General features: G+C 52.2%; 1 protein-coding gene and 1 long non-coding RNA gene across 2 annotated transcripts in view; one reads left to right on the top strand and one right to left on the bottom strand.

The window, feature by feature from the left end:
* The window catches only part of LOC105493440 (transient receptor potential cation channel subfamily V member 4), a 52252-nt gene extending 38087 nt beyond the window's left edge, over window positions 1-14165 (bottom strand). The window contains exon 1 of the mRNA XM_011761090.2: window positions 14116-14165. The gene's annotated coding sequence lies outside the window, so the exon portion shown is untranslated. The remainder of the gene's footprint in view (window positions 1-14115) is intronic.
* LOC139356655 (uncharacterized) lies at window positions 13750-15256 on the top strand. Its single transcript, XR_011608853.1, has 3 exons — window positions 13750-13774; window positions 14910-15004; window positions 15108-15256. It is a non-coding gene; the product is annotated as an uncharacterized lncRNA (long non-coding RNA).
* The last annotated feature ends 3898 nt before the right edge of the window (window positions 15257-19154 follow it).

Genomic DNA, 19154 nt, shown 5'->3' with positions numbered 1-19154 from the left:
CCACGTGCGTGTGCACATGTGTGTGCCCACTATGAGCAGGTACGGTAGGCCCTTCGTTCCCGCACGGGCTCACAATGCCTCTACCAGGAGCCCCTCCACAGTGGGGAAGCTCCCAGCTGCACCAGGTGTGCATCAGGGAGGCACCCAAGAATGTTCCTGCATGACTGTGAACATCCCCACACACTGACATGGTCACAACAGTGTTCATTCAGAGCAGCGGGTATTTGTTTGTTTGTTTGTTTGTTTGTTTGTTGAGACAGGGTCTCACTCTGTCACCCAGACTGGAGTGCAGTGGCACAATCTCAGCTCACTGCAACCTCCGCCTCCCAGGCTCAAGTGATTCTCCTGCCTCAGCCTCCCAAGTAGCTGGGATTACAGAAACATGCCACTACCACTCGGCTAATTTTTGTATTTTTAGTAGAGATGGGGTTTCATATGTTGGCCAGGCTGGTCTTGAACTCCTGACCTCAAATGACCCACCCGCCTTGGCCTCCCAAAGTGCTAGAATTACAGGCATGAGCCACTGCGCCTGGCCAAAGTAGCAGTTTTTTAACATGTTGGTTTTAAATCCTATATATTCAAAAGAAGGTTTATATTTAAACCCTTCTTTAGAACATATATACCAAACGGTGGTCCACACAGAGATGGCAGTTGTGTAGGATGGACAGAGAAAGAATCTGCATCTTCCTCTGGAAAGGGTCCAAGGGGCAGGAGTAGAAGCCAGCTACCTATTTATTTATTCCACACTTTTACTGAGCACCTACTATGTGCCAGGCACTGGTGCTAGGTACTAGGGACACAGATGTGAACAAAACAGATAGCAATCCCTTTGGGGGCAGACCTTCTGGTGGGGAAACAATAAACTAGACAAACCAAGCAGCACAGTCATGTCGGGTGGTGTTAAGAACTGCATAGACCAGAAGGGCTCAGGAGTGGGCAAGTTAAGGGGTACAGGAGTCCTGAGTAGGGTGATGAGATACAGGGCTGAGCCAGGGTCCCCAAGCCTTCCTTTCTGCCCTAGACAGACCCCAGGCTTTCTGGGAATCTGGCTTTCTGTTCTCATGGCCCCCTGAGCTGGTGAGGCACAGAGTGAGACAGCATTTTGACGTCAGGCAGACCAGAGGGTCAGATCCCAGACCCACGGCTCATTCGCTATGTAAGCTCGAGCAAGTTACCCAACCTCTCTGATCTTCACTTTCCTCAGCTGCCCTATTAAGGGATCGTAATAGGGTCGTTGTGAGAGGTATATACGTTGAGTCAAGTGCCCGGCAGAAAGAAAGCCTCAATACACAGCAGATTGCACAACAGGTGCCTTCTCTCTGAGAATCCCGAATTCAACGGCGGTGGAGGTCTCTGGCTCCATCCCCATGCCCCGACTTGCGGAGGGTGGAAAAAGGGGCCTATCCTCGGGGTTACCCGCGGCTTTGCCTGATCTCATGGAAACCCTGGCACACATTTGTCAAATCCCATCCTCCTGATTACGTGACCAAGGAAAGCTGCTTAAATCTGGGGGCAAGTTTGGGCATGCAGGCCTGCTCCGCCCCAGCGGGGAGGATTCCAGGGAGCTGGTTTCTCCTGGCTCCCTCCCTTCTGGATCAATTCATTCCACCAGGCATCAATGGAGTGGAACCTGTTTGCAGGGCCCAGAGGAGACATAAAAGTGTGGAACCTCAGAGAACTCACAGTCCAGGAGGGAGGGCAGACGGCTCTTCCTGCCTCCAGGCCTTTGCCTAGGCTGTTCCCTCTGCCTGGAATGCCCTTCCCTTCGCTGGCTGGTTCCCACTTACTCCTCAGGCCTCATCTTAAAGGGTACTTCCTCTGAAAAGCCCTCCTGTTTCCCTTGTTGTTCACTCTTAGAGTAATATGTGCCTTCCTTTACAGCACTTCCCACTATTAAACTTTTCTATATATGTGGTTTTTTTTCAAGAGAGTCTCGCTCTGTCGCCCAGGTTGGAGTGTAGTGGCAGGATCTCGGCTCACTGCAACCTCCACCTCCTGGGTTCAAGCGATTCTCGTGCCTCAGCCTCCCCGAGTAGCTGGGATTACAGGTATGCATCACCACACCTGGCTAATTTTTCATATTTTGAGTAGAGACAGGGTTTTGCCATGATGGCCAGTCTGGTCTTGAACTCCTGACCTCAGGTGATCTGCCTGCCTCAGCCTCCCAAAGTGTTGGGATTATAGGCGTGAGCCACCGTGCATGGCCAATATATTATTCTTTGATTCATCTTCTCTCTTCATCTCCAGAGTTTTAGTTCCATGTGGTAGGGACTATTTCATGTCCCCTGTGTCCCCAGCATTCAACATGGTGCTGAAGCAAAATGAGGTGTCAATGAATATTTGGTTTATTTTAGGCTGTAAGACCAGGGACCTGAAGTTCCAGGTGGGGTTGCAGAGCAAGGGCAGCCGGAATCCTGATGGGGAGTGGGGGAGGCTGCAAGGAGGAGGAGGAGGAGGAGGATAAAGGGCAGAGGAGGCGTCAAGGACAAAGGTGCGGAGGGGAAAGTGCAGGGCGCACAGAGGAATGGTGTGGCCTGGGGCACAGGGAGAAGGAAAGCAGGAAGAAGAGATGGGTGAGTGGGTGGGCAGCGGGGAGGTGGGTGGGGGAGGAATCCATGTGTAGGAAGGAGCCCACGGAGAAGGTGCTCAGGCTCCCAGACAGACCCAGTGTGCTTATACCTCCCTCCGTCCTGGGGCTCCTTGGCCAATTTGGGGGGCACTCACTTCCTGTGGAACTCTCAAATAAACACACTGCGAGTGCCTGCCATTCCAGCTCAGTCTTGCAGGGCACATGTGGGTAGGAAGGTACTAGGAAGACAAGGACTCTGAGCTTTGCTGTGACTAGAAAGTCCCAGACCTGTCCACCCACTCCCCACCTTCCAGGTAAGAAAACTGAGGCTCGGCCAGGCGCGGTGGCTCACATCTGCAATCCCAGCACTTTGGGAGGCCAAGGCGGGCGGATCACAAGGGCCAGCAGATCGAGACCACCGTGAAACCCCATCTCTACTAAAAATACAAAAAATTAGCCGGGCATGGTGGTGGGTGCCTGTAGTCCCAGCTACTCGGGAGGCTGAGGCAGGAGAATGGTGTGAACCCGGGAGGCAGGGCTTGCAGTGAGCCAAGAATGCGCCACTGCACTCCAGCCTGGGCGACAGAGCGAGACTCCGTCTCAAAAAAAAAAAAAAAAAGAAAACTGAGGTTCAGAGAGGCAAAGTCACTTGTCTGGCATTGCCTTGCTCCAGAAAGGGGGAAGCAGGATTAGAACCCATGCATCCCCAGGACCTGTACCTTTGATGGACACTATATAAAGACAAAGGAACTCTGGGAGGGAGGAGCTTTAGAAAGAATGGAGTGGGGGGTGGATCGCAGTCCCTGGTGAACCACCAGTTCACCAGCTCTGGGCAAGTCACCTGGCCTTCCCATGCCTTGGTTTCCTCACCTGCAAAATGGCAATGATCCTAGCACCTACCCCAAGGGAACTGTCGTGAGGGTTAAATGAAATAAAGCATGCAAAACACTGAGCCTGGTGCCTGGTACACAGCATGCATTTCAGTCAAGAATGGCTGCTGTTGGAATCTTCGGTATCAGTGTACTATTTATCAGTATCATTAGGGGAACAGATGAACAAAAGGACTGAGGACCAAGGAACGCAATGACTCCTAGAGAAGGCACAGCGGCCGAAGCCAGAGCCTTGGAGGTAGATTCTGGTAGCCACCTAGAAGTGGCAGCCGACTGGGAGCTCAGCTCCTTGGCCAGGCAAAATCTGCCTGCCAGGCTACGCACGGCTCCCAGGCCCCTGGCAGGCGGCAGTGGTAGGGGGGCATCATGCCATGCCCAGCAGCTTCCCCGGCCAGCCTGTATTTACCTAGCAGGTCTCGGCCCAGCCCGCTTCCTGTTTGCTGCACAGTGGCCGCCTGTCCAGGACAGACAGAGCTCCAGTGTCCTGCTGGGCCCCCACCCCATGCACTCACACCACCCAGGCAGGGCAGGTCTGGGGTGACTCACCGGGCCCCACGGAGGGCAAGGCCAGTGTGCACGGCAGTCATTTGGTCATTCTGCAAGCCCTTGGCTGGAGGGATGCTGGCTGACAGCACCCACAGATGCCCCTCTGAGCTTTCACACGGACCAATTCATTTCTGAGGGTCCCAGCCCCGGGGCAGGAGCCACCAAGAGGCCGTGTGGCTTAACGGTTAAGAGCATGCACCTTGCAGGCACAAAAGGCCACATATTGCAGGATTCCATTTATATGAAATGCCAGAAGAGTCAAATCCATAGAGACAGAAAGCAGATGAGTTGCTGCCAGGGGCTGGGAGCGGAGAGTGATGACTGCTAACGGGTACAGAGTCCTTTTTCGGGGGTGATGAAAATGTTCTGGAATGAGATACTGCTGATGTCTCTACAACTCTGAATATACTAAGAAACCAACCGAATTGTACGTTTTAAAAGACTGAGTTATGAGTATGTGAATTACATTTAAATGACCCTTCCAGGCTTAGTGACCTCGGGCAGGTCACTTCCCTCCCAGAAACTCAGTTTCCTTGTTGCAACATGGGAATGTCATGGGGATTAAGCACACATAAAGGGTTTCTTTTTTTTCTTTCTTTCTTTTTGTGTGTGTGTGTGTGTGTGTGTATGTGTGTGTGTGTGTCAGGATCTTGCTCTGTCACCCAGGTTAGAGTATAAGTGGCACAATCTCGGCTCACTGCAACTTCCGTCTCCCAAGTTCAAACAATCCTCCTGCCTCAGCCTCCCTAGTAGCTGGGATTACAGGCGCCCACCACTGCGCCAGCTAATTTTTGTATTTTTAGAAGAGATGGGGTTTCACCATGTTGGCCAGGCTGGTCTCAAACTCCTGACCTCAGGTGATTCGCCTGCCTCAGCCTCTCAAAATGCTGGTATTACAGGCGTGAGCCACCGCGCCCAGCCACGTAAAGGGTTTCAAACAGGGTCTGGCACGTACTAGGGGCTCAAGGATACAAAGTCACTAGCCCAGGAGGCTCCAGGTCCTTCTTCCCTTATCTCGCTTCCCTCCCATCAGAGAATAGCCCAGGATTCCACCCTCTCAGCCAGCTGTGCTTGAGAATATGCTACCCAGCTCCAGCCAGGGAGGAGGGAGGCGCCAAAATCTTAGGCCAGCCGGGCGCAGTGGCTCATGCCTGTAATCCCAGCACTTTGGGAGGCTGAGGTGGGCGGATCACTTGAGGTCCGAAGCTCAAGACCAGACTGGCCAACATGGTGAAACCCCATCTCTACTAAAAATACAAAAATTAGCTGGGTGTGGTGGCGGGCGCCTGTAATCCCAGCTACTTGGGAGGCTGAGGCATGAGAATCGCTTGAACCCAGGAGGCAGAGGTTGCAGTGAGCTGAGAGAGCGCCACTGCACTCCAGCGTGGGCGACAAGAGACTCCATCTCAAAAAAACAAAACAAACCTTAGGCCTGCCTTCTCTCTTATCTGTAAAATGGGGGCAATAATTACTACGACCTGGGTGGGGTTAAGCCGTATTTGCTCCATAGTTATTTGGTGTACTGTACATTCATGCTTTAAACTAAAACATAAGGCTGGGTGCAGTGGCTCACACCTGTAATCCCAACACTTTGGGAGGCCAAGGTGGGAGGATCGCTTGAGCCCAGTTCGAGACCAGCCTGGGCAACATGGTGAGATCCCATCTCTACAAAAAATAAATTTATTTATTTTTTTAAATATTACAAAATAAAATAACAGCTCCTACCCCAAAGGGCTATTGTGAGGATTAAATGTGATAATTCGAGCCTTCAGCGTAGTGCCTGGCAAACACGAAGTGTTCAATGAATAGCAGCTTCTTTGCCATTCTTGCTAACATTCCCTGAGTTTACAGTGGGGGTGGGGGAAGATGACATTGAGGTCCAGGGAGGTCAGAACTGAGCAGGCACTGGAACCCAGACTTCCCGGCTCCAAAACCAGGGCTTGTGACTGCACAGACCTCACCTTTGGAAAGGGTTTCCTTGCCACCTCATGTTCATCTTCCGTCACCTTTGGAAGGCTGTCAGGACAAGGGCTGCTTCCCAGCTGGGAGACTGGGGACCAGAAGGGACAGGACACTCGTCCATGCATACATTCCTCTACCCCACTTCCAGGTGCAAAAGTCCCGAGTTTGCCAAATCAGAGAAGGGGGAAGAGGGCAGGCGCCCGTGATGAATGGATGGGGTGGGAGTCGGGGAAGGGAGCCTGAGGCAGCAGAAAACCAGTCTGAGATCCTTCCTCTGTCCCAGCCCACCTCAAACACCAGTCTGTGCCAACAGTAGGCTGCTGCCTCAGGGGTTAACTGCTTGGAATTACGACTGAGGCTAATGCCTGCAATGCTACCATCAGTAATGCCTACCCTCCATGGCACATTTTACACAGCACCTCCCACTTGGTTGGTTTTTGAGACAGGGTATGTCTCCGTTACCCAGGCTGGAGTGCAGTGGCACAATCATGGCTCACTGCAGCCTCGACCTCCCAGGCCCAAGCAATCCTCCCACCTCAGCCTCCCTAGGAGCTGGGACCGCAGGCATGTACCACCATGCCTACCTACTTTTTTTTTTTTTGAGATGATGTCTCGCTCTGTCACCCAGGCTGGAGTGCAGTGATGCGATCTTGGCTCACTGCAAGCTCCGCCTCCTGGGTTCATGCCATTCTCCTGCCTCAGCCTCCTGAGTAGCTGGGACTACAGGCGCCCGCCACCATGCCCGGCTCATGTTTTGTATTTTTTTTTTTTTAGTAGAGACGGGGTTTCACTGTGGTCTCGATCTCCTGACCTCATGATCCGCCCACCTCGGCCTCCAAAAATGCTGAGATTGCAGGCGTGAGCCACTGCGCCCAGCCACCATGCCTACTTTTAAAATGTATTTTTTGTAGAGATGGGGTCTCACTATACTGCCCAGGCTAGTCTCTAATGCCTGGGCTCACGTGATCCACCCACCTTGGCCTCCCAAAGTGTTGTGATTACAGGCATGAACCACTGTGCCTGGCCCCTTCTATCTGTTTTAATCCAAATAGTAACTATAGAGATGAAATATTATTGTGTCCATTCCCAGATGTACAAACTCAGTCCCGGGAGAAAGGATGTTTCACCAATGCCAATCATAGGCTAAGCACTTTCACATTTCTCTCTCATTTGAGGTAGGTGTTATTGTTATCATTTCACAGATGAACAAACGGAGGATCAGAAAGAATGAGATTTAACTGAGGCCACACTCTACAGGAAGTGAATGTGCATAAAATTCCAACCATTTGCTTTTAAATCCATCTGAGTTCATTCATCCCTTTGGGGGCTACCATCCCCTCTCCCTGGGAGCCCCCTTCTCAACGCAATGTCCCTTGGAACGCAGCAGGACGGGTGGCACAGTGGTGACAGGCTTGGAGTCTGACTCTTGGCTTTGCCATTTAGTAACTGTGTGGCCCCAGACGGATCACTTGACCTCTCCGAGCTTCAGTTTCCTCGCCTGTGAAAGGAGCTCATCACAGTCCCCACCGCTGGGTTGCTTGTCATTGTGGTATCAGAGTCTCACAATGTGGCCGCAAAGCACTGCGTTGGGGATGATGTCACTCAGACAAAAGCTCTAGGGCGAGGGGACTCCCTGCTGGTAACTGCTGAGCCCAGATGCCTGGAACAGGGCCTGGCACATAACAGCTGCTCAAGATGTGTTTGCTGGATGAATGAATGAATTAATGAATGAATGAACACAGAGGGAAGGAGTGAAAGATGGGCTTAGTCATTCTCTCCAGAGCAGACAGGTCCCCCAAGTGAACCTCTGCCCAACTAACTAATTAGCTTCCTCCCTTCCATCTTTTAACAGACAGCTTACTGAGCACCTACTATGTGTGGGGCTTTCTGGCCTATGAGACCAATACCTCTCATGAGGACAACTATTGTGAGCCCATTTTATAGATGAGGAAACTGAGGCTCAACAAGACCAGGACACTCACCTATGCAAACTCGGTCTCAGAGCCAGAGCCTGTATCTGAGCAGGCGCTTCCTTCTGATGCCCTGCCTGGCTGGCTCGTCCAGTCACTCATTCCTTCCTTCATTCATCCCTTCACTCTATCTATAGGTATTCCTGAGCCCCTCCTGTGTGCCAAGGGGGGACATGAGTGAGCCAGACCCATTGGTCAGTCAGCCCCATGCCCCCTGTCCCACCCTCACCTGCTGAGGTCTCAGCCCAAAGCCCACAGAGCCCACCCTCCATAAACACACACGTACACACAATACACACACACATACACACATTACACACATATACACATACACAGAATACACACACTTACATACACACATTATACACATATACACATACACTACACACACATACACACAATACACATATACACACACATACATACAATACACACACATACATACATTACACACATATATGCATACATACACACATACAATACACACACATACATATGCATATTACGCACATATACACATACACACAATACACATATAAACATACATACAATACACACATACATATATACACAAACACACACACATAGACACATGCACACACATGCATACACATTCACATATACATATACGTATATACATACACATATGCACACACATGCACAGACATACATGCACACATATACATGTACACACATACACATACATGTACACACATACACATATACACACATACACATATATACACATACACACATAGACATACACACACACATACACATGCACATCAATACACACACACACACACACACACACACACACAGAGGGAACGGTCTCAGAAGCTGGCCAGCCCACTTGGTCAAGCGGGTGGAACCCAGGCCACTCCACCCTCGGGGGAAAACGGGCGCCCGGTGAGACTGAGGAGCTCTTTGTGCAAGGGGCAGGGTGGGTGGACAGGAGCGGCAGCTGTTACTCACTAACCAAAGAAATAGAAGGATATTCCTGTTTGGTCAATGGCCCGCCTGTCTGTCCCCTGAGCCCCCGCCTCCTTCTGTGGCCTTTCCAACACCCTGACCTCATCTGGAGACTTGCAAGGGCTTCCTGTGCGCCTGGCGTGGTCTCATGTGATCCTCCCTCGCCGATGAGGACACATGCTCAGAGAGGGGATGTGACCTCCTTGGAGTCACACAGCCAGCAGTGGCCAGGGCTCGGGGCAAAAAGAGGAAACCAATGGTCAGGAAGGGGCTAAGGGTGGGAAGGAAGTCAGAGTCACATTGAAAGTGAGGCCCTGTCCCTTCCTCATTCCTGTCCAGCCACTGGGGTGCCAGATCATGGGATCCAAGGGCACCTAAGGCAGAAGGAGCCCAGGCCAGAACAAGAGCGGCAGCCAGAATAACCCAAATCCCTCCCCAAGTTGGCAGAGCTCTGACCTCAGCAAAGCCCAGGAACAGAGAGGTTAAGCCACTTCCCGAGGTCACAGAGCAGCAACTGGCAGAGCTGGGAGGTAAGCTGAGGTGGCTCAAATGCCAAGATGGGTGAGCCTACCGTAGCTTTCAACGCAAGAAGCTAAGCTGACCACTGGGCTTTTCATGGACCCAAGGACACCAGTGTCACTCAGATCTGGCTTCCAGTTCCAGTTCTGTCATGAGCCAGCTGGGCATCCCTAAGTAAACTGCTTCCTCTCTGAGTCTCAGTTTCCTCAGCTGTAAAATGGGGCTTGGCATTCCTGCCCTTGCCCACCCCCAGCAGTGGGGAAGCTGTGACACCATCGAAATGCACATCAGCTCTCAGGCCTGTAATCTGAGCACTTTGGGAGGCCAACGCAGGAGGATCACTTGAGCTCTGGAATTCGAGACCAGACTGGGCAACATAGTGAGACCCCTGTCTCTGAAAAAAAATTTAATTAGCTGGGTGTGTCCCAACTACTTGGGAGACTGAGGTAGGAGGATCACTTGAGCCCAGGAGTTCAAGGCTGCTGTGAGCTATGATCACACCACTGCATTCCAGCCTGGGCAACAGACTGAGACCCTGTCTCTAAAAATAATAAATGAAAATAAAAAGTGCACATCAGGCAATAGATGCTAGTTTTAAACTAAATACTAGAGGTTGTGCTGAAGACTGTCCACAACCTCTCAGCAAGGCAGGCGTTACCTTATCCCCTTCGTCCAGATGAGGAAACTGAGGCCAAAGGAATAACGGAACTTATTGGAAGCTGGGATTGGAACCTGGGCAGCTGGGCTCCAGCCCTAGTTTTCAAGCATTAAATCAAGAAAATAAAAAATGTTGATGGCTCCTGGCGCTCAGTCCATGCTCATAAATATTTCCTTGCTGAAAACATATCATTATCTGCCCAAATGCAAGTCTAGCTTTGCCCCCAATACCTTTCACCCACCCACCTGGCATGGAGGGGCTCTCTGAGGATGTCCGGGGGACGAGCTGGAAGAAAACATGCCCTGGAATGGGCCTGGGGACAAGGGGAGCCAACACAGTCTGAGGCAGAAGAGCTGTGCTTCAGAGCCCCATCCAGGTGCCTTGGATCATCCCTGCAAAGTGGGACGAGAGTCCCTTTGACAGAGGAGGAAATGGAAGCCCAGAGAGGCCAGGTGGCTTCCCCAAGCTCCTCCGGGGGGAACAGCAGGCCTGTCTCAAACATGCAGATGCAGTTTAAGCCCAGGCCTGTCTGTGCAATTCAGGTTCTTTGTTTTGAGAAAGGATCTCTCACTCTGGAGTGCAGTGGTGCAATCGCAGTTCACTGCAACTTCTGACTCCTGGGCTTAAGCGATCCTCCCACCTCAGCCTCTCAAGTAGCTGGCACTACAGGTGCATGCTACCATGTTCAGCTAATTTTTGTATTTTTTCTAGAGACGGGGTTTCAACATGTTGCCCGGCTGGTCCCGAACTCCCGGGCTTGACCAGTCCACCCACCTCAGTCTCCCAAAGTGTTGGGATTATGGGTGTATGCCACTGCACCCAGCCAATTCAGGTTCCTATCTCTGGTAGCTCCCCCATGACCCCAGGCACCCCAGAGAGGGTCCAGACAAATGGGGATGGGCCACCTTACAGGTGAAGGAATGGATTTGCAATCGGACAAATGGGATTTAGGTCCCAGCTCTGCCCCTTCTCAGCTGAGAGAACCTAGGCAAGCGACTTCACCCTCCAGACTTCATTCCGCCCTCTGAAAAATGGGGATGAAAATAGTTTTGTATCCAAATATGCTGAGAGTGCTTGACTCAGTGCTTGGCACACAGTAAGTGCTCAATAAAGGCTTGCCACTGTCATAATTGTTAATGCAACCCAGGGTTGGCTAAAGCCAGACAGAACCTTGTACCCAGAGTTCAGAACAGCAGCCACAGGGCCTAAGACCACAAGTTATCTCAAGAGATCTGAATTAATCTTTAACAGGTGAATTCTGCTCCAAATTGGTGATGCGGAGCATTCCAGAGGGCCCACTGCCATAAAATAAATGTTTTCTCGACTCCCCGGACTCTATCTGTGACAAGAGGAGCTGTTACCTGGGTCCCTATAATTTGGAGAATGGACTGGAGTGTCTTTCCCAAAGTCAAATGGGGGAAACTGAGGCAGACAGCAGGGTCAAGGGCCTGCATGGGGTAGAGATACCCACTTCATGTGGACCCCATCCCCCTAGGTACAGAGGAAGGAACTCAGAGGACTTTGACCAACTCAAAAGTATTTGTTCAGACAACCATGCCATAGATACTGACTGAGCACCTACTATGTTCCAGGCACATGAGGCTCAGTCTTGTGTGTTTCCTTCCCTCCTACATCTCCTTCCAGCTGCCCCTCTCCACTCGGAGCTTGGATGACTTCCCCAGCCTTGGGGCCAGCCTCTCTGAGCTCCTCCAATCTTTCCCACTCTGCAGCCAAAGGGACCTTTCTAGAACACACAAACAACCATGTCACTCCCAGGTGGGACTTCTGGGCCTCTGGGTCTGACTTAGCCCCTGCCTGTCTGATCCCTCACCCTTTCCAGTCACGTCACAAACTCCAGACAAACAGAACGATTTCTCTGCTCTATAAACCCCAGGTGTAGCCACCTGGTAACAGGTAAAAGTCATGTCTCTGCTAGTGCCATTCTCTTTGCCTGAATACCCTTTCCTCTACTTTTGCATTTATTCTTCAAGGTGCGGTTCAAACACTACCTTGACCAAGCCCTCATGGGTCCTTCCTGGGCCAGTCCCCCTACCCTACAGCATTCTCCCCTGACCCCATCCATTCCACAGCATACATTTACTAAGCGTTGGCCATCCACGCACATCTTGCTAGATGCCCACAAGTCAGGTGTGGGAGCTCCTCCCCGGGGCCACAAGGGAAAATCCTTCTTCCCTTCACACCCCTCAAGCTAGAGCGAGGCTGGGATTCGAAGCGTCTCAGTGCTCCAGTGCCCAGTTCAGAGCTGGCATGGGTGACCTTGCAGAGAGCATTTGCTGGAGGAGGCAGTAAGTGGCAGAGGCAGGGCTGGCAGCAGATGAGGCAGGAGGAACCTCCACAGCCCCTTCCCCAGATATAAAGTGTCTGGGTTTCACCTGGGGAATCCCAGCCATCCTCACAGGAGCTTAGGTGAAACATCCCTCCTGGGGGCATCACACGCTTTTTGTTCAGGCAACCATTCCCTGGTTACCTCCATTTCAAAACAGCCCCACCTTGGTCTTACAAAGTGAACCACCCTGATCTATGACTGCCATTTGCCATTTGTGTCTGGGACCCCTTCCCCCTGCAATTCACCAATCAAGGTGGGTGTCCAGGCTTTCTGGTTCCCCTTGTTCTTCAAACAGAACGAACTAGAGAAAGGCCAATTGACTTTTTCACCCTCTTTGTTAAGAAAATGTTTGGGGCAACAACAGCTGGTAAAACAATGACGGCAGCCAACAGTGACTGTGCCAGGTTCCTGGAAAGTCATCGGTCCTCACGACAGCCCTGGGGGCTTGCCCTCAGGCACCCCAGTATTACAGAGGAGAGAACACAGAGGCTCAGACAGCTAGGGGACTAGGCCAAGGGCACACAGCAGGGGACTGCAGAGCACACCCCGGGCCCCACACAGACCCACTCAGCCTCGCAAATGACCCAGGCCTGACCTTTCTACCCATGCTCCCCCAAAAGCCCACTTCGTCACCCTCCTCAGGAGCCAGCCCCGAGTTACCCTCTGCCCTTGCTCTGGAGCCAAAGTGGCAAATCTTAAATCCTCAAGCAGTTCTTAGCATCCCAGAACAAAGCTCCCATAGGGTATCTGCCTAGCATTTCAGGGGTTCACGGCCCCCCTGCCCCCAGCAGAGGCCCTTGTTTTAGAAGCTGAGACAGAAAAGCCACAGGACCCACCTCTGCCCTGCCACTTCCCAGGCACTCCATGGGCACCAGGCCCTGTGTGCACAGCTGGTCCCAGGACAGGACACCTGGTGTGGTGGGAAGGGCTTTGGGGCTGGACAGCCCCTGGGTTTAAATCCCAATTGTCTAGATCCCCGACCTAAGCCTCAGTTTCCCCATCTGCAAAACAGAGAGGACAGACAGAGGGAATGGCTGGGGCCGGCTGGGGCAGTGGGTGGCTCGATGAATGTGTCTGTCGTTGGTGTTTCCAGGCTAGTGGGGAGTGTGGGAGCCTCTCTCTCCCCGCCCCACCCCCAGCCCCGCCACCCGCCCCCGGGACGTCCTGAGAGTCCAGGGCAGAACTAGAGGTTAAAGATTTTCATGCCTCTTGGAGGAAACAGCCGTCTGTCTGGGACTCAGTAACCAAGAAGAAGCCTTTGGAAGCTCCAGACTCCAAATTCCATCCGACATGCTCAGAGGCCAAGGGTCCTCCGAAAATCCCTCTTCCAAGTCTCCTAAGGTGGGCTGCAGGGCTCCGGGCCTTTGGTTCCCTGGCTTGGGGTCAGGGGAACCGGACCGCCCTCCCCCCAGATCTGCTACCCCAGGCCCCACGTTGGTGCCCATTTCACAGGTGATAAAACCGAGGCCCAAAGAGCCGTTGTCCTGCCCAAGGGCACTTAGCGGAGAGGCTGGCGCCTACGGAACCTAGCGCCTCCCGCCTCCCGCCTCCCGCCTCCCGCGCCCCCGCTCCGCACTTTGGAGCCTCGGGACCCCCCGGAGCCGGACGGGCCACGGAGATGTCCCCAGGGGCGCAAGGGGACCTCGGCTGGGCCGCCCCTCCCGGGCCCGGGCCCCACTCACCTCCGGGACGGCTGGGCGCCGGCGGCCGGGAGCTCCGCGTTTCCTGAATCCCGGCGGGCCCGCCCGGCGCCCGTCCGCCCGCGGGTCCCTCCTCCGCCGGCTCAGATTCCAGCCGCGCGCCGCCCCCAGCCTGCTCCCCGCCCACCCGCCGGCCCGCGGACCCCGCCGAGCGCAGGCCCTGGAAGGGGCGGCCCCTGCTCGCACCCCGTCCGCCTGGCCAGGGCCCCCCCTGCGGGGAAGGTGCAGGGTCAGGGCCTCAGTTTCCTCGCCTGGAAAATGGGTGTCGCGATCCCTGGATAGAGCGGCAGACGGTCGTTGGAGAGGGCTCTGGTTGGAATCGGCTCCGATTCGATCTTGCTCTGTGATTTCGGGCCGCCCTGGGTCTGTGTCCTAGTTTGTTCATGGGCGTCCCAGCCTATTCCTCCACGTGTTTGCTCATTTATTCATTCATTCAGCAGACAATTCCCTCCAAGGAGTTGCCGGAGGTCCCTACCCTCGGGTATGGCCCATAGAGATGGTTCAGGGGTAAATAAATGTGAGCTGCTCTCCTTGGTCTTCACCCAGTGCTTACAGCGAAGCCTGCCTCGGAATAGGCAATCAATATGTTTTGTTGCTGTTATTTTTGAGACAGGGTATCACTCTGTTGCCCAGGCTGGAGTGCGGTGGTGTGATCATGAATCACTTCAGCCTCAACCACCAGAGTTCAAGCAATCCTCCCGTATCAGCCTCCCTAGTAACTGGGACCACAGGCGCCCACCACCAGGCTTGGCTAATTTTATTTAAATTTTTTGCAGAGATAGGGTCTCACTATGTCGCCTAGGCTGGTCTCAAACTCCAGGGCTCAAGCGATCTACCTGCCTCGTCCTCCCAAAGTGCTGGGATTGCAAGTGTGAGTTACCGTGCCTGGCTCAATGTGTTTTTGTTTATTTATTATTATTATTATTATTATTATTATTATTATTTTTGATACATGTTCTCCCTTTATCACCCAGGTTGGAATGCAGTGGCACGATCACGGCTCACTACAGCCTCAAACTCCTGGCCTCAAGTGATCCTCCCACCTCAGCCTCCTGAGCAGCTGGGACAGGCATGCACCACCACACCCCACTAATTTTTATTTTTTTGTAGAAGGGGGTGGGGGAGGGGAGGGGTCTCACTATGTTGTGCAGGCTGGTCTCAAACTCCTGGCCTCAAGTGATCCTCCCACTTCAATCTCGCAAACCACTGAGACTATAGGCATGAACCACCACACCCATCCATGTATTTTTTTATCAGATAACAAAGATGGGCCCCAACACATAGCCATACCCTCTACCCAGCACTGAGTCCACTTGAATACCTCCACAGGATGGGCAGCTCACTTCCTCCAGGGTGGTTGGAAAGCCTAGTGGGCCCGCAGCTTGGCTCTGTGACTCCCTAACCCAGCAGTCCTACGCAAGTCCCTTCACCTTTGTGCCTCAGTGCCTCTACATCCCCCTGTAGAGTGGGGCATACAAAAGTCCTCGCCTCACAGTCACGGTGAAGCTGCTGGGAGCATCCCAGTTGTGCAGAGCTTTTTTTTTTTTTTTTGAGACAGAGTCTCACTCTGTCACCCAGGCTGGTGTACAGTGGCGCGATCTTGGCTCACGGCAACCTCTGCCTCCTGAGTTCAAGCGATTATCCTGCCTCAGCCTCCTGGGGGCTGGGATTACAGGCATGCGCCACCATGCCAGGCTAATTTTTTGTGTTTTTAGTAGAGACAGGGTTTCACCATGTTGACCAGCCTGGCCTTGAACTCCTGACCTCAGGTGATCCTCCCACTTCAGACTCCCAAAGTGCTGGGATTACAGGTGTGAGCCACTGCGCCTGGGCCAGAGCCATGCCATTTTCATTATTAGTGTTTTCACTAAATTGACCCCACTCAGGGACTGTGGGGTAGATCCTTCCTCCTCAGCTTGAAAATAGCAGTATCTCCCCTGAGGTCCAACAGCTGGAAAGTGAAATTTTATAATTGCTGGAGGGGGGAGAGAGAGAGAGAGAGAGAGAGAGAGAGAGAGAGAGAGAAAGTGTGTGTGTGTGTGTGTGTGTGTGTGTGTGTGTACCCCTGAATACGATTGATGTGTTCACCTCCAGTGTGAAACATTTACAAAGAAACAAACCCTAATAATTAACTCACTGAGCACAGAAGCGTAGTGGATGAGAGGGAGAAGTGTTGCCAAATAAACTTTTCTTGCAACAGGCTGTGAGGTAGGGGTTTGCTGTACCCATTTTGCAAATGGGAAACTGCAGCTTGGAGAGGAGTGTGGCCTCTCCGAAAGCTGCTCCTTCCATGGTGGGGGTTGGGGTGGTAAAGAGAACCGTCTGAGGGTCCAGAGTAAACAGGCAGATGTCTGGCAGTGGAGAGGAAGGTAAACACAGGGCCCCTCACACCTCCCTGACAGACAGCTATCTGCTGCGGACCCTCAGGGCTGGGGTTGGGGCTGGGCCAGGTTGAGGGTGGAGGAGTGAGTCTGGGGCTCATTTCTGCAGAAAGGCCTGTCTTAATTTCAAAGAAAATGGCAAGGGTGCTTCCAGCCACAAGGAGGCTGATGTTGGGGACTGGAACTGGAGGAGATGGGGCTGGGGATGGCGACCTGCTCTTCTCTAAGCTCAGAGGGAAGGGGCCTGAGTCCTCAGCATCAGCATCGCTAACCCAACTCTTTCCTGATCCCCATTTCATAGATGGAACAACTGAGGCCCCCGTGCAGGGAAGTGACTCATCTTGGGCTAAGCAGCTGGAGCTTGGCCTCTGCACCAGACACCAGGGTTCAAATCCTGCCCTGCCACTGATGGGAGAAGGAGCTGTGGTGGGAGCTGTGGGCAAGAGCCTCCCTCTCTCTCTGTGCCTCAGTTTCCCCACCTAAAACATGGGTACCAGTGCCCATGAAGCAAGGGAACGTGTTCATGACCACAGGTCTAGCACCTGGCACTTAGTAGGTGCTTTAAAAATACTGGTTGATGGGTCAGACGAAGTGGTTCATACCTGTTATCCCAGCACTTTGGGAGGCTGAGGTGGGCAGATCGTCTGAGGTCAGGAGTTCGAGACCAGCCTGGCCAATATGGTGAAACCCCATCTCCACTAAAAATACAAAAATTAGCTGGGCGTGGTGGGGGGCACCTGTAATCCCAGCTACTTGGGAGGCTGAGACAGGAGAATTGCTTGAACCTGGAAGAGGGAGGTTGCAGTGAGCCGAGATCACGCCACTGCACTCCAGCCTGGGCAACAGAGAGACACTCCATCTCAAAAAAAAAAAAAAAAATCCTGGTTGATGGAGCTGGGGGAGAGGAGAATGGGAGATTGCTGTTTTTTGGGCATAGGGTTTCAGTTTTGTAAGATGCAAAGAGTTCTGGAGATGAATGATGGCGACGATGGTCACACAACAATATGAATGTACTTTTTAAGTTTAATTTTTATTTTTTTTTTTCATTTTAGAGACAGCGTATTGCTCTGTAGCCCAGGCTATAGTGCAGTTGCCTGATCATAGCTCATTGCAGCCTGAAATTTCTAGGTTCAAGCGATCCTCCCGCCTCAGCCTCCTGAAGAGCTGGGACTATAGGTGCATGTCACCAAGCCTGGCTTTTTAAATTTTATTTTTTGTAGAGGTGGGGTCTCGCTATGCTGCCCAAGCTGGTCTCAAACTCCTGTGCTCAAGTGATCCTCATAACCTGGCCTCTCAAAACGCTGGGATTACAGGCGTGAGCCACTGTGCCTGGCCAGAAAGAACTTTTCCTCTTAGGGAAGGAAAGGCTTTCAAGGCCCTTAGCATTGGCTGTGAGTCACGTGGCAGCCACAGGTAGGGCGCAGCCTTGCTCTCCATGCAGCTCCTGGACTGCCCCAGGTGGACTCAGCTACCTCCCCTAAGAAAGGTTCCTGGGCAGCAGCCAAGGGTCTGCATTTACCAAGTGCTTACTGTATGCCAGGTCCAGTGCCAGACACTGGGGAGAGATTGGTGAGCCAGACAGGTCAGGATCTCAGGGACTTTATACCCAGGGTACCCAGTTATAAAAACAAGACACGTGCACCTCACTTTACAGTTGGCATAGTCCTGATCCTGCCACCAATTCAGTTCATCTTTTGACAGCCTGGAAAGGAGGAATTCTTCTGCCATTTTGTAGATAATGACACAAAGAGGCCACTTGTCTGAGATCCCACAGCTGGTAAGATTTGAACCCAAGCCCAGCAGACTCTACAGTGTAGCATGACCAGCAGGAATATTTTCTTGGCCAGGCACGGTGGCACACACCTGTAATCAGAGCATTTAGGAGAATCACTTGAGCCCCAGAGGTCGAGCTTGCAGTGAGCTGTGTTTGGGCAGCTGCACTCCAGCCTGGACAACAAAGCAAGACCCTGTCTAGAAAAAAAATATATATATAGATATGATCTCAAAAAGACAGACCATAAGTGTGGGTGAGGAAGTGGAGAAGCTGGAATCTTCACGCACTGCTGGTAGGAATGTGTAATGGGCTTGCTGCTCTGGAAAACAATCTGGCAGTTCCTCCAAATATTAAATCTAGAGTTACTGCTGGGCACGGTGGCTCCTGCCTATAATCCCAACGCTTTGGGAGGTCAAGGCGGGTGGATCGCTTGAGGACAGGAGTTCGAGACCAGCCTGGCCAATACGGTGAAACCCCTAACAAAAAGTACAAAAATTAACTGGGCGTGATGGCAGGCACCAGTAATCCCAGCTACTCAGGAGGTTGAGGCACAAGAATTGCTTGAGCCCAGGAGGCAGAGGCTGCAGTGAGCTGAGATTGTGCCACTGCACTCCAGCTTTGGCAACAGAGTGAGATCCTGTCTCAAAAAAAAAAAAAAAAAAAAATCTAGAGTTCCCATATGACCCAGTAATTCCACCCCAGGAACATAACCAAGAGAAATGAAAACTTACGTCCATAGAAAAACTTGAATGTTCATAGCAGCATTATTCATAATAGCCAAAAAAAAAAAATGACTCAAATTCTCAATGGATAAACACAGTATATCCACACAATGGAATACTATTTGGCAATAAAATGAATGGTGT

Source organism: Macaca nemestrina, chromosome 10, assembly GCF_043159975.1.
Source record: "Macaca nemestrina isolate mMacNem1 chromosome 10, mMacNem.hap1, whole genome shotgun sequence".
In the NCBI taxonomy this organism is placed as follows: domain Eukaryota; kingdom Metazoa; phylum Chordata; class Mammalia; order Primates; family Cercopithecidae; genus Macaca; species Macaca nemestrina.
Note: the sequence above shows the minus strand (reverse complement) of the source record. Positions and strands in the feature narration are given on the sequence as shown.